Below are 10,515 nucleotides of genomic sequence, written 5' to 3' on the forward strand. Positions count from 1 at the left end.
CAACCATCCTGTTTCCGTGTGCCATCTGGCCTTGGGTTTCTTTGTTTAGGTTATCCAATTAAAGCTTGAATTATTTTTACTTATGTCTGAGGTTAAGAACAACCTCATTTTAGCCTTGGTGTATGTTTAAACTGTTACTATTGCCTTTTATTTTTGTTTTTTGCTCTATTAGTCCTACCCTCTCATTTCCAGGCTGAGAGCTGAAGGCGGTGGGGTGGGGGAAAGCCCTTTCTGAGGACTGGATCTGTGTGTTGGGATAAAAAAAATTTTTTTTCACAAATGCATGTCTGTTCACAAGTGAGTGGGGTGATTTATTTGGATTGATTCATTTTCTTTTTCTTTAAGATCCAGTTCACTATAATTGGACTGCCCACCCCCTGCTGGTTAGCCTCAGTACTGTCCCCTTTCCTTCCCGTGTTGTCTCTTGTATCCTAATTGTGTTTTAGCGTGGAATAATAAAATACATCTTGTTGTGGAATCGTCTTGTTCTCTTTGGGTAACGAACTTGTAGTGCCTTATTGGCGATCTATTTCCTTGGGGGCAATTCCCAAGGTGGCGTTATTGATATCTCCGGTTTGCCCGGTTTCGAGGGGCCAAATATTAAAACTTCATACCCTCGTCCTGTCACACCAGTATTAACTACTTTGATCAGTAACTGTTGCAGCATGTCCTTCATAGCTCTACAAAGGTTAAAAAAAGGTCAGGCTTTAGATAGTTCTAAATTCCCTGACAGTCTTACATGCAGAAATTGTTTTTCATAGTCCTGTTTTTGGCTTCATCCATTTCATCAGCCAGTTTTTTTTTATACAGCCCGCTTTATGGTAATACATGGATGGTTTACTGGGAAAAACCTGGAGAATTAATGGAGTTCTTTCAGTCTTAATTTCAACAATAAAAGCAATCCTTGTGGAAAGGTGTATTCAATTTGATTGATATTGGTAAGAATTGGAAATGAAGACTTTATGAAAGGGTATGTTTATTATGCAATGTGGAAAATAAAGGACTGTTTAATTTTCCCTCAATGTTTGCATCGTCAGTTTTAGTAACAGCCCCATGTAGGCCATAGGCTGAAGCCTGTATCGTTCAGGTTCATTCCACCTATTTAGGGACTACTAAATGACACCTACAATAAAATCCTAAGTGAATTTTGAGCCCATAACCAAAAGTTCTCCAATCGCTTTGCGCCAGTATTTTTACAGTAATTACTTAAAAGTGTAACTATATTGGTAGCCTGATCACACCGCTAATCTACGCTCGAATCAAGCCGCCTAGCCGTTAGCCAATCAGAGCGCGTCCTCCAAATATTAAAACCTCATACCCTCGTCCTGTCACATTCTGGCGTTGTTGACAGGATCCCTTGAGAACAGACCTTCAACTTTTAGATTTTTTATTTTTTTTTTGTTCTGTTCATTTTTTTTGGTGACTTGTATCGTTTAAAACAAAGCAGCAGTGTTTCCCATAAGTGGGCCTAGAAGTCCTGTTCCCTTGGTGTGTTCAATTTATATTGAGTTATGGAAGGAGAGTTGCAGGAATTAAGGGAGGTAATCTTGCAGTTGAAGGCTGAAAATAAGAGATTGAAACAGGGACAAACTGCTGTCACACCTGGTCAAAGTGCTGAGACCCCCGTTCCATCGACATCTTTTGCTAATGCTGGTGCCCAACAGCTTGAGAGGCTGGTGCTTGTTCCCCGAGACAGAAAATGTCCTTTTTTTCAGAGGAAGGAAGGGGATGGGTTTGGTGGAATGGTTGGAGGAAGTGCAGGCTTGTATGAGGGCTCGTCACCTGTCAGAGCTGGATCAGGCCTTTTTCTTATTTCTCCATCTAGAAGAAGAGCCCCGTGAGGAAATTAAGTTTCGTCCCAGAGCAGAAAGACAGGATCCAGCCAAAATAATTGCGGTGCTTCAGGAGTTGTATGGGTGTTCAGACTCATATGTTGCCTTGCAGGAGGCTTTCTTTTCTCGTCGGCAGCAGGAAGGAGAAACATTACAAGAGTTTTCCCTTGCATTAATGAGCTTAATGGTAGCCGTCAGACAGCAAGCGCCAAGCGATGTCCCTAATGCTGAGGTGTTGTTGCGTGACCAATTTGTTGAGCATGTTATTGATGGTTCACTGCGCCGTGAGTTAAAGCAGTTTGTGCGTGTGAAACCGACGGCTACACTGCTAGATGTTCGAGCTGAAGCACTCAGGTGGGAGCGTGAGGGGACTCCTGGAGGTGCCAGGGGGCGAAGTTATTCTGTTCCATCAGTTCTCGGGTTGCAATATGGTGTACAGTGCTCCAGCATTTAACGTCAGAGTTGACTGAAATGAGAGAGCTATTGAAGCTGCAGCAAGAGCAGTTAAACAAACTCACTCAAAGTCTCTCGTTACTGCAAGGTCAACAGCAGGGTCGTTCTACTTTTAACCGGAGCTCTGCTATTTGCAGACGTTGCCAGCAGCCCGGTCATTTTGCTAGAGAATGTGATGGGATTCGTGTTGCCCCTCCCCAATCTACTGCTCAGACCCAACAGTCTGCCAGGCAATCCCATCGTGGTGCACAGTCGGAAAACTAATGCCCGCTGAACAGCCGAGCCACAGTTCTGGCGGTGCTGCTTCTGGCTCAGAGGTTTCCAGGCTCATGTCATCCTGCCCTCAGGTGGAAGTGAAAATGGGAGGAGTATTGGTCCCCTGTTTGTTGGATACCGGGTCCATGGTTTCTACGATCACTGAAGGCTTCTTTCATCAACATTTTGAACCATGGGGTGTAGATAAGCTTCAAACATGTAATTGGCTACAGCTCCGGGCTGCTAATGGACTGGCTATACCGTATATTGGCTATCTAGAACTTGATGTTGAGCTCTTTGATAAAATTATGCAGTGTGGAGTGTTGGTGGTTAAGGACACCCTGGGGGGTGGTTTGCCTCCCCTCCCTGGTGTCCTGGGGATGAATGTTATTAGCAAATGCTACAGAGAACTGTTTGGCCAACACGGTTTGGCTTTATTTAACCTGCCGGCATTATCTCAGGCTCCTGAGCCTGTTCGGCAGGCTTTGCATCAGTGTCACCAAACTAATCTGATGGCTTTAGATAGAGCCCCTGGAGCTGTCAGAGTGGGTGGTAAAAAAGCTTGTCGTATCCCTGATGGCGTGATGAAATTGGTTGCAGCCACCTGTTTCAAAAAGTATGCAGGCACAAGTGCTTTGTTTGAGCCCTTGGAGTTTGGCTTACCAGCCGGATTGCTTGCCTCTTCTGCTTTGGCAAGGGTGGAGAATGGAATGGCTGATATTCCGGTCATCAATGTGGGTTGTACCGATGTGCTTCTTTATCCCCGAACCAGGGTTGGTACCCTGGTTGAAGTCACTTTGGCCAGCTTGCCAGCTGGTGTTACTGAGGTATCACCCTGTGCTGCAACGGTGGCCTCCCAGTCTATTCATGGGGTGGCACTGCATCAGCTGAAGGATGTGAACTTGTCCAGTTTATCAGCAGACAATCAGGATAAGGTGAGGTCTCTCCTTAAACAGTATACATCTGTTTTCTCAGCCCATGATGGGGATTTAGGCTGCACTAACCTGATTGCCCATGAGATCCCTCTCATGGATGATGTTCCGGTTCGCCAGCGTTTCAGGCGGATTCCTCCATCTGATTATGATGTGGTGAAGGAACATATTAACCAACTCCTGAACATGCAGGTAATCAGAGAAAGTTGCAGCCCATATGCATCCCCTATAGTATTGGTAAGAAAAAAGGATGGTAGTCTCAGAATGTGTGTTGACTATAGGCAACTTAATAGTAAAACCAGGAAGGATGCCTTCCCTCTTCCTCGCATTGAGGAATCGTTAGATGCACTGACAGGTGCATGTTGGTTTTCCACCCTGGATTTGGCCAGTGGCTATAACCAGGTCCCGGTGGCTGAAGCAGATCGGGCAAAAACAGCTTTTTGCACCCCTTTCGGGTTGTTTGAGTGGAACCGCATGCCATTTGGCCTGTGTAATGCCCCTAGCACCTTTCAGCGACTGATGCAAAGAATCTTTGGTGAGCAGCAGTGCCAGTCTCTGCTGCTTTACCTGGATGACATCGTGGTGTTCTCTTCTACCATAGAGGAACACCTGGATAGGCTGAAGGTGGTGCTGGAGAGGTTGCAGAAAGAGAACCTCAGGGTAAAGTTGTCAAAGTGTGCCTTTTTCCAACAGGAGGTCCGTTACCTGGGTCATGTCATTTCTGACAAGGGTGTCTCTACCGATCCAAGTAAGGTAGAAGTGGTGGCCAATTGGCAACCTCCAAGTACCATCTCAGAGCTGCGGGCATTCCTGGGCTTTGCCAGTTATTACCGGCGGTTTGTGGGGGTTTGCCAAGTTGGCTGCACCACTGCATAAACTGGTGGCTGAAAGTGGAGGAAACAAGCTCAAGAAGAAACAGGACCAAGGGATGCTGGATCATTGGACTGAGGTTTGTCAAAACAGTTTTGAGGCCCTGGAAAAAAAAAAATTAACCACTACACCTGTCCTAGCTTATGCGGACTTCTCTCTTCCATTTATACTGGAAGTTGATGCAAGCCATTGTGGGCTTGGGGCTGTGCTTTCACAGGAGCAAGGAGGCAAAGTGAGGCCAATAGCCTATGCTAGCAGAGGATTGAGACCCCCTGAGAGAAATATGGCCAATTATAGCTCTATGAAACTAGAATTTTTGGCACTTAAGTGGGCCATGACAGAAAAGTTTTGTGAGTATTTGTTAGGTCATAAGTGTATTGTCTACACCGACAATAACCCGCTAAGCCACCTGTCCTCTGCTAAGCTGGGTGCTACAGAGCAGCGCTGGGCAGCGCAGCTAGCATCTTTTGACTTTGATATAAAGTACCGTTCAGGTAAAAGTAATAAGAACGCAGATGTATTGTCTCGCCTGCATTCTCCTGGGGTACAGGAGCTAGAAGCTATGCTTCCAGGTACTTTGCTTCCTGAGCCTTTGCAGCAAGCCTTGGGGGAAAAAAAAGATCTGAAGTAATTCAGGCTGCTATTACAGCCTTTCCTTAGTATACCCTTTCTGATCTGTGTGCTCTCCAACAGAATGATTCGGTTTTACAAGAAATCTTGATCTTCTGGAGGCAGAAAAGGCGTCCAACACATCAGGAGCGTAAGAATTTATCTCAACCTGCGTTAGTTCTACTGAGGCAATGGGACCGGCTGGTGGAACGGAATGGAGTCCTGTATCGCCAGGTTTCCCTCCCAAGAACCACAGAAGTAACCCTGCAGGTATTGTTGCCAGTTGCTTTACAGGAGGAGGTCTTAACAGAGGTCCATCAGAGACATGGACATCAAGGTGTTGAGAGGACGTTAGAGTTGCTCCGGCTCCATTGTTACTGGCCAGGTATGTCTGGTAAGGTGGCATGGTGGTGCCGTAGCTGTGAGCGATGTCAAGTGGCTAAGGACACTCAGCCAGCTGTATATAATTTCATGGGGCACTTGTTGGCCTCACGGCCAAATGAGATCCTTGCCATGGACTATACAGTGTTGGAGCCTTCTCGCACTGGTTTGGAGAATGTTCTTGTTTTGACAGATGTTTTCAGCAAGTATACATTAGCAGTCCCCACACGTGACCAACATGCTTCCACTGTGGCACGGGTTTTGGTAACGGAGTGGTTCTCAAAGTTTGGCGTCCCAGCCCGTATTCATTCAGATCAGGGACGAAACATTGAGAGCACTTTGATCCAACAGCTGTGTAGTCTCTATGGTATTGAGAAGTCCCGTACCACACCATACCATCCAGCTGGTAATGGGCAGTGCGAAAGATTTAACCGAACATTACACAATTTGTTGCGCACTCTGCCAGTGTCCCGTAAACGGGACTGGTGTTCCTGTTTGCCACAACTTTTATATTCTTATAATACCACACCTCATCAAGCCACAGGAGAGTCCCCATTCTTTCTGATGTTTGGTCAGGAGCCGAGATTACCAGTTGACTTCTTGTTAGGAAGGGTTCAGGATCCTGTGGGTGGCAGTGTCCATGAATGGATCCAGGAACACCAGATCCGGTTGCGGGTTGCTTTTGAGGGTGCTAGAGAACGTTTGAAGGAGGCTGCTGAGCGTAGGAAAAAGAAGAATGACCACTGTGTGAAAGATGTTCCTTTGAAAGAAGGGCAATTTGTGTTGCTGCGACAGCTTGGGGTAAGGGGGCGCCACAAGATCCATGATGTATGGGGTTCTGTAGTGCATAAGGTACTCAGAGCACCTAAGGAAAGAGGCTCTGTGTACACTATTGCACCAGTGGATGATGAGTTAAAGGTTAAAAATGTTCACCGTACCATGTTGAAGCCAGTGGTTTGGACGGGGTCTCCAGTTGGGTCTGTCCTTAGCTCGCCCTTACCAGATCAGTTGCCATCCGAGGAAGATCTTTCAGTGGAAGATGACTTCTTGGTCGTGCGTACGGGGTCTGTATCTTCTCCCCTGGTGCAGGATGCTGTGGTGGTTCAACAAGCTCCTCGCCCACTGGCTACAGTTCTACAAGATCAAGAGCTGCCTGGTCCCTCTAGGATGCAGAGCCCGTTGGAGCTAGAGGTGCCGCAACACCCCCAACTGGATACCGGCAAGGGAAAGGTGCGGCGAACCCAGAGGTCAACTGCAGGTCAACACTCAAATGTGCATCACCTCCCTAGACCAGTAGCGGGCCCTGAACCGCAGGTTGGGAATCCATCTGATCCAGTGATGAATGCTGTAACTGCTGTTTTTAGACCATGGTGTTAGCTGGATTTCAAATTAGTCGTCGGGACGCCAATTTTATTGGGGGGGGGGGGGTGGAATGTAGCAGGATGAAGTCTCTCCTGAGATTGAGGACACCTGGTGTTCAATTAGCTTATGGGTGGAGAGCATAAAGGGAGTCTCCCTCACCTGGGTGCTTTATGCCTACACTTGGTCATGTTGCAGTGAGAACATTGTTTGGCTCACTCAAGGGAAAATAATTCAACCAGTAAGTAATGTATTCTCCAGCAGCGTTAGCTTTATAATTTTAGTGGCTGACTCAAATTGTTTGACCTTAGAAAGTGCCTGAAATCTTTTGTTTGGGAGTGGGGTGTGGATGAAACGACCCCCAGTGCAGTGTAACGACACCAAACTGAAGGTATTTGCATGCTGATTCTCCTGCTGCGGGTCCAGAAGGGGCTCCTTGGTTGTGGCGGAATAATCCAGCTCGGGTAGGTGGCCTGACTCCCCTTTACTTTCTGCAGTTTCTGAAATCACTTTGTAACCTGTACTTTGATTGCAGAGATAAAGCTGCTGCAGCCTGCTGGAGACTCTGCTGCTTTGTTTTATTGTTACTGTCTTGCTTTATTTTTGTTGTTTTGTTTATTTTGGGTTTTGTTTTTGCTAAATTCTCAATTTGGGTCTCTTAGTTTTGTATTTTGGGTTAATATTTGTTTATTCCAACCATCCTGTTTCCGTGTGCCATCTGGCCTTGGGTTTCTTTGTTTAGGTTATCCAATTAAAGCTTGAATTATTTTTACTTATGTCTGAGGTTAAGAACAACCTCATTTTAGCCTTGGTGTATGTTTAAACTGTTACTATTGCCTTTTATTTTTGTTTTTTGCTCTATTAGTCCTACCCTCTCATTTCCAGGCTGAGAGCTGAAGGCGGTGGGGTGGGGGAAAGCCCTTTCTGAGGACTGGATCTGTGTGTTGGGATAATTTTTTTTTTTTCACAAATGCATGTCTGTTCACAAGTGAGTGGGGTGATTCATTTGGATTGATTCATTTTCTTTTTCTTTAAGATCCAGTTCACTATAATTGGACTGCCCACCCCCTGCTGGTTAGCCTCAGTACTGTCCCCTTTCCTTCCCGTGTTGTCTCTTGTATCCTAATTGTGTTTTAGCGTGGAATAATAAAATACATCTTGTTGTGGAATCGTCTTGTTCTCTTTGGGTAACGAACTTGTAGTGCCTTATTGGCGATCTATTTCCTTGGGGGCAATTCCCAAGGTGGCGTTATTGATATCTCCGGTTTGCCCGGTTTCGAGGGGCCAAATATTAAAACTTCATACCCTCGTCCTGTCACACCAGTATTAACTACTTTGATCAGTAACTGTTGCAGCATGTCCTTCATAGCTCTACAAAGGTTAAAAAAAAGGTCAGGCTTTAGATAGTTCTAAATTCCCTGACAGTCTTACATGCAGAAATTGTTTTTCATAGTCCTGTTTTTGGCTTCATCCATTTCATCAGCCAGTTTTTTTTTATACAGCCCGCTTTATGGTAATACATGGATGGTTTACTGGGAAAAACCTGGAGAATTAATGGAGTTCTTTCAGTCTTAATTTCAACAATAAAAGCAATCCTTGTGGAAAGGTGTACTCAATTTGATTGATATTGGTAAGAATTGGAAATGAAGACTTTATGAAAGGGTATGTTTATTATGCAATGTGGAAAATAAAGGACTGTTTAATTTTCCCTCAATGTTTGCATCGTCAGTTTTAGTAACAGCCCCATGTAGGCCATAGGCTGAAGCCTGTATCGTTCAGGTTCATTCCACCTATTTAGGGACTACTAAATGACACCTACAATAAAATCCTAAGTGAATTTTGAGCCCATAACCAAAAGTTCTCCAATCGCTTTGCGCCAGTATTTTTACAGTAATTACTTAAAAGTGTAACTATATTGGTAGCCTGATCACACCGCTAATCTACGCTCGAATCAAGCCGCCTAGCCGTTAGCCAATCAGAGCGCGTCCTTCAGGTATGCTCTCCCACTTCGAGGCGGAAAGAAAACAACAACAAACATGGCCTCTCCCATGGAGCAGCGTATTCCCGTTGGATCAGACAAAAAAACGCCAGAAAAATGAGGATTATATATGCATCACACACATATCATCTGTGGACAAAGAATGGACACAGCCACTAACAGTTGTTCGTTGGAAGAAGCTGGTTGAATGTGCCCGTAAGTGGCTAGAAATTGACGGAATCGACCGCACGTTGGCGGAGGAGTTCGTCAAAAATAACAATGATTCCACGTCAACCCTGGCTTGTCCAGACGAAACTCTTTCTTGCTACTTGGAGGAACACAAACTTGGTTTTCATCCAACTTGTTATAGACGTTTCATCGATAAGAAACGAATTGCCAGTGCTGAAAAACTAGCAGAAAAACGGGGAGCATGTGGTGGTGACAACAATGATTCTGATTCTGATCACGAGTCTTCCACAACCACGTCCACGACTAGCCGGCCACCATCTCCAAAACGGTTGAGATCCACGACTAAATCATCGAGGTCTGGCAATGTACTTCCTGCTGTCTGTATAATTTGCAAGAGGGTTGACCGCTTTGTGAAAGAAGGACTCAAGACAAAGATAAATTGGTCCAAGCAGAAACTATAAATGCTGGTAAGTAGATAATTTGCAGACTGCATCTTTGTTTGTGGCTTATGACCAAAAGCAAAAGTAATAAATTTGTTGGTAAAAAAATGCATGTGTAATTAGTGCCAGCCCAAGCCTGCTCATATCATTATGAAGTAGGCGTATGAAGGCTATGTGTAGGGCCTCAAAAATAATAAAAGGCATTATTATGAACTTGAAGTGATGATAGGCAATTAATTCATTTGTCAAATAATGGTTAGATTTTAAATTTGTCACCCAACTACCAGGTCAGGTTCGTAAAACAGAGAAAAGGTATTTGATATTATTTGTTGGCAGCTGGTTTATGATTGAAGTTTTTTTACCTCTCTCTTTGCTAGGGAGTTTGGTTAAAGCAGCTGAACTGAAAATGGACGAATCCATCCTCAAGGATGTACGTGGAAAAGATTGTTTCGCAATTGAAGTGCGGTACCACAAACGGTGCTACAAATAATATACAAGATTTCTGGTGGCTACAACAAGTGATGAAAGGTAAATTTCAGATAATTCAAGTAGAATATTTGTGAAATACAAATACTTGAGAGTGAACCTTATATTGATGGTAGGGTTACATTCTGGGGTTAAACATTTTTGAAAGTTGATTATTCTTACAAATGACCCAGTTTATAGAGAAATGATATTGTAGTAAATAATGTAAAATAAACATTTGGATGCGGTTTCACATAAAACATTTTAACCATAAATTTGTATGAAATGAGATATTCTATCATTGCTAATTTTAAGATTGAGTAAGCATTTTAACTAATCTGTATTTTGCATTGTTTCACACAGGATGCCAAAAGCCTGGGAGTATGCCACTGTGTGTCTTCCCCTTCAGAGAAGCTTTTGCTTCTTACAAAGGATGCCCTCTACCAGCACAGCTTGCAAGCCAATTATCAAGCAGCTATTCACCGGAGATCGCTTGAGCAACAGATCTACGCTCCTTCTTCTGAGAGTCATGGCTGGGTTTTAGAAGGTTGGGCATTGTCTTTAAAGTGGATGACTATCGCTGCTGCCCTGGATGTGGTCCTTAATACATCTCACTGTTCTTGTAAAGTCGGAAAATGTTCTCAGGGTAAATGCTCCTGTTTAAAAGCAAAAGTCTCTTGTTCCTTTTCCTGCAAATGTGTGGACTGTGAGAACCGTGATGCTACACCTGATGAATTGTCGCTCCAGACATC

General features: G+C 44.5%; 1 long non-coding RNA gene across 1 annotated transcript; it reads left to right on the forward strand.

Moving 5' to 3' along the window:
• Positions 1 to 9,016: 9,016 nt before the first annotated feature.
• LOC118561196 lies at positions 9,017 to 10,272 on the forward strand. Its single transcript, XR_004929859.1, has 3 exons — positions 9,017 to 9,325; positions 9,676 to 9,826; positions 10,127 to 10,272. It is a non-coding gene; the product is annotated as an uncharacterized LOC118561196 (long non-coding RNA).
• The last annotated feature ends 243 nt before the right edge of the window (positions 10,273 to 10,515 follow it).

The sequence above is a fragment of the Fundulus heteroclitus genome, unplaced genomic scaffold (assembly GCF_011125445.2).
Source record: "Fundulus heteroclitus isolate FHET01 unplaced genomic scaffold, MU-UCD_Fhet_4.1 scaffold_58, whole genome shotgun sequence".
Lineage (NCBI taxonomy): Eukaryota > Metazoa > Chordata > Actinopteri > Cyprinodontiformes > Fundulidae > Fundulus > Fundulus heteroclitus.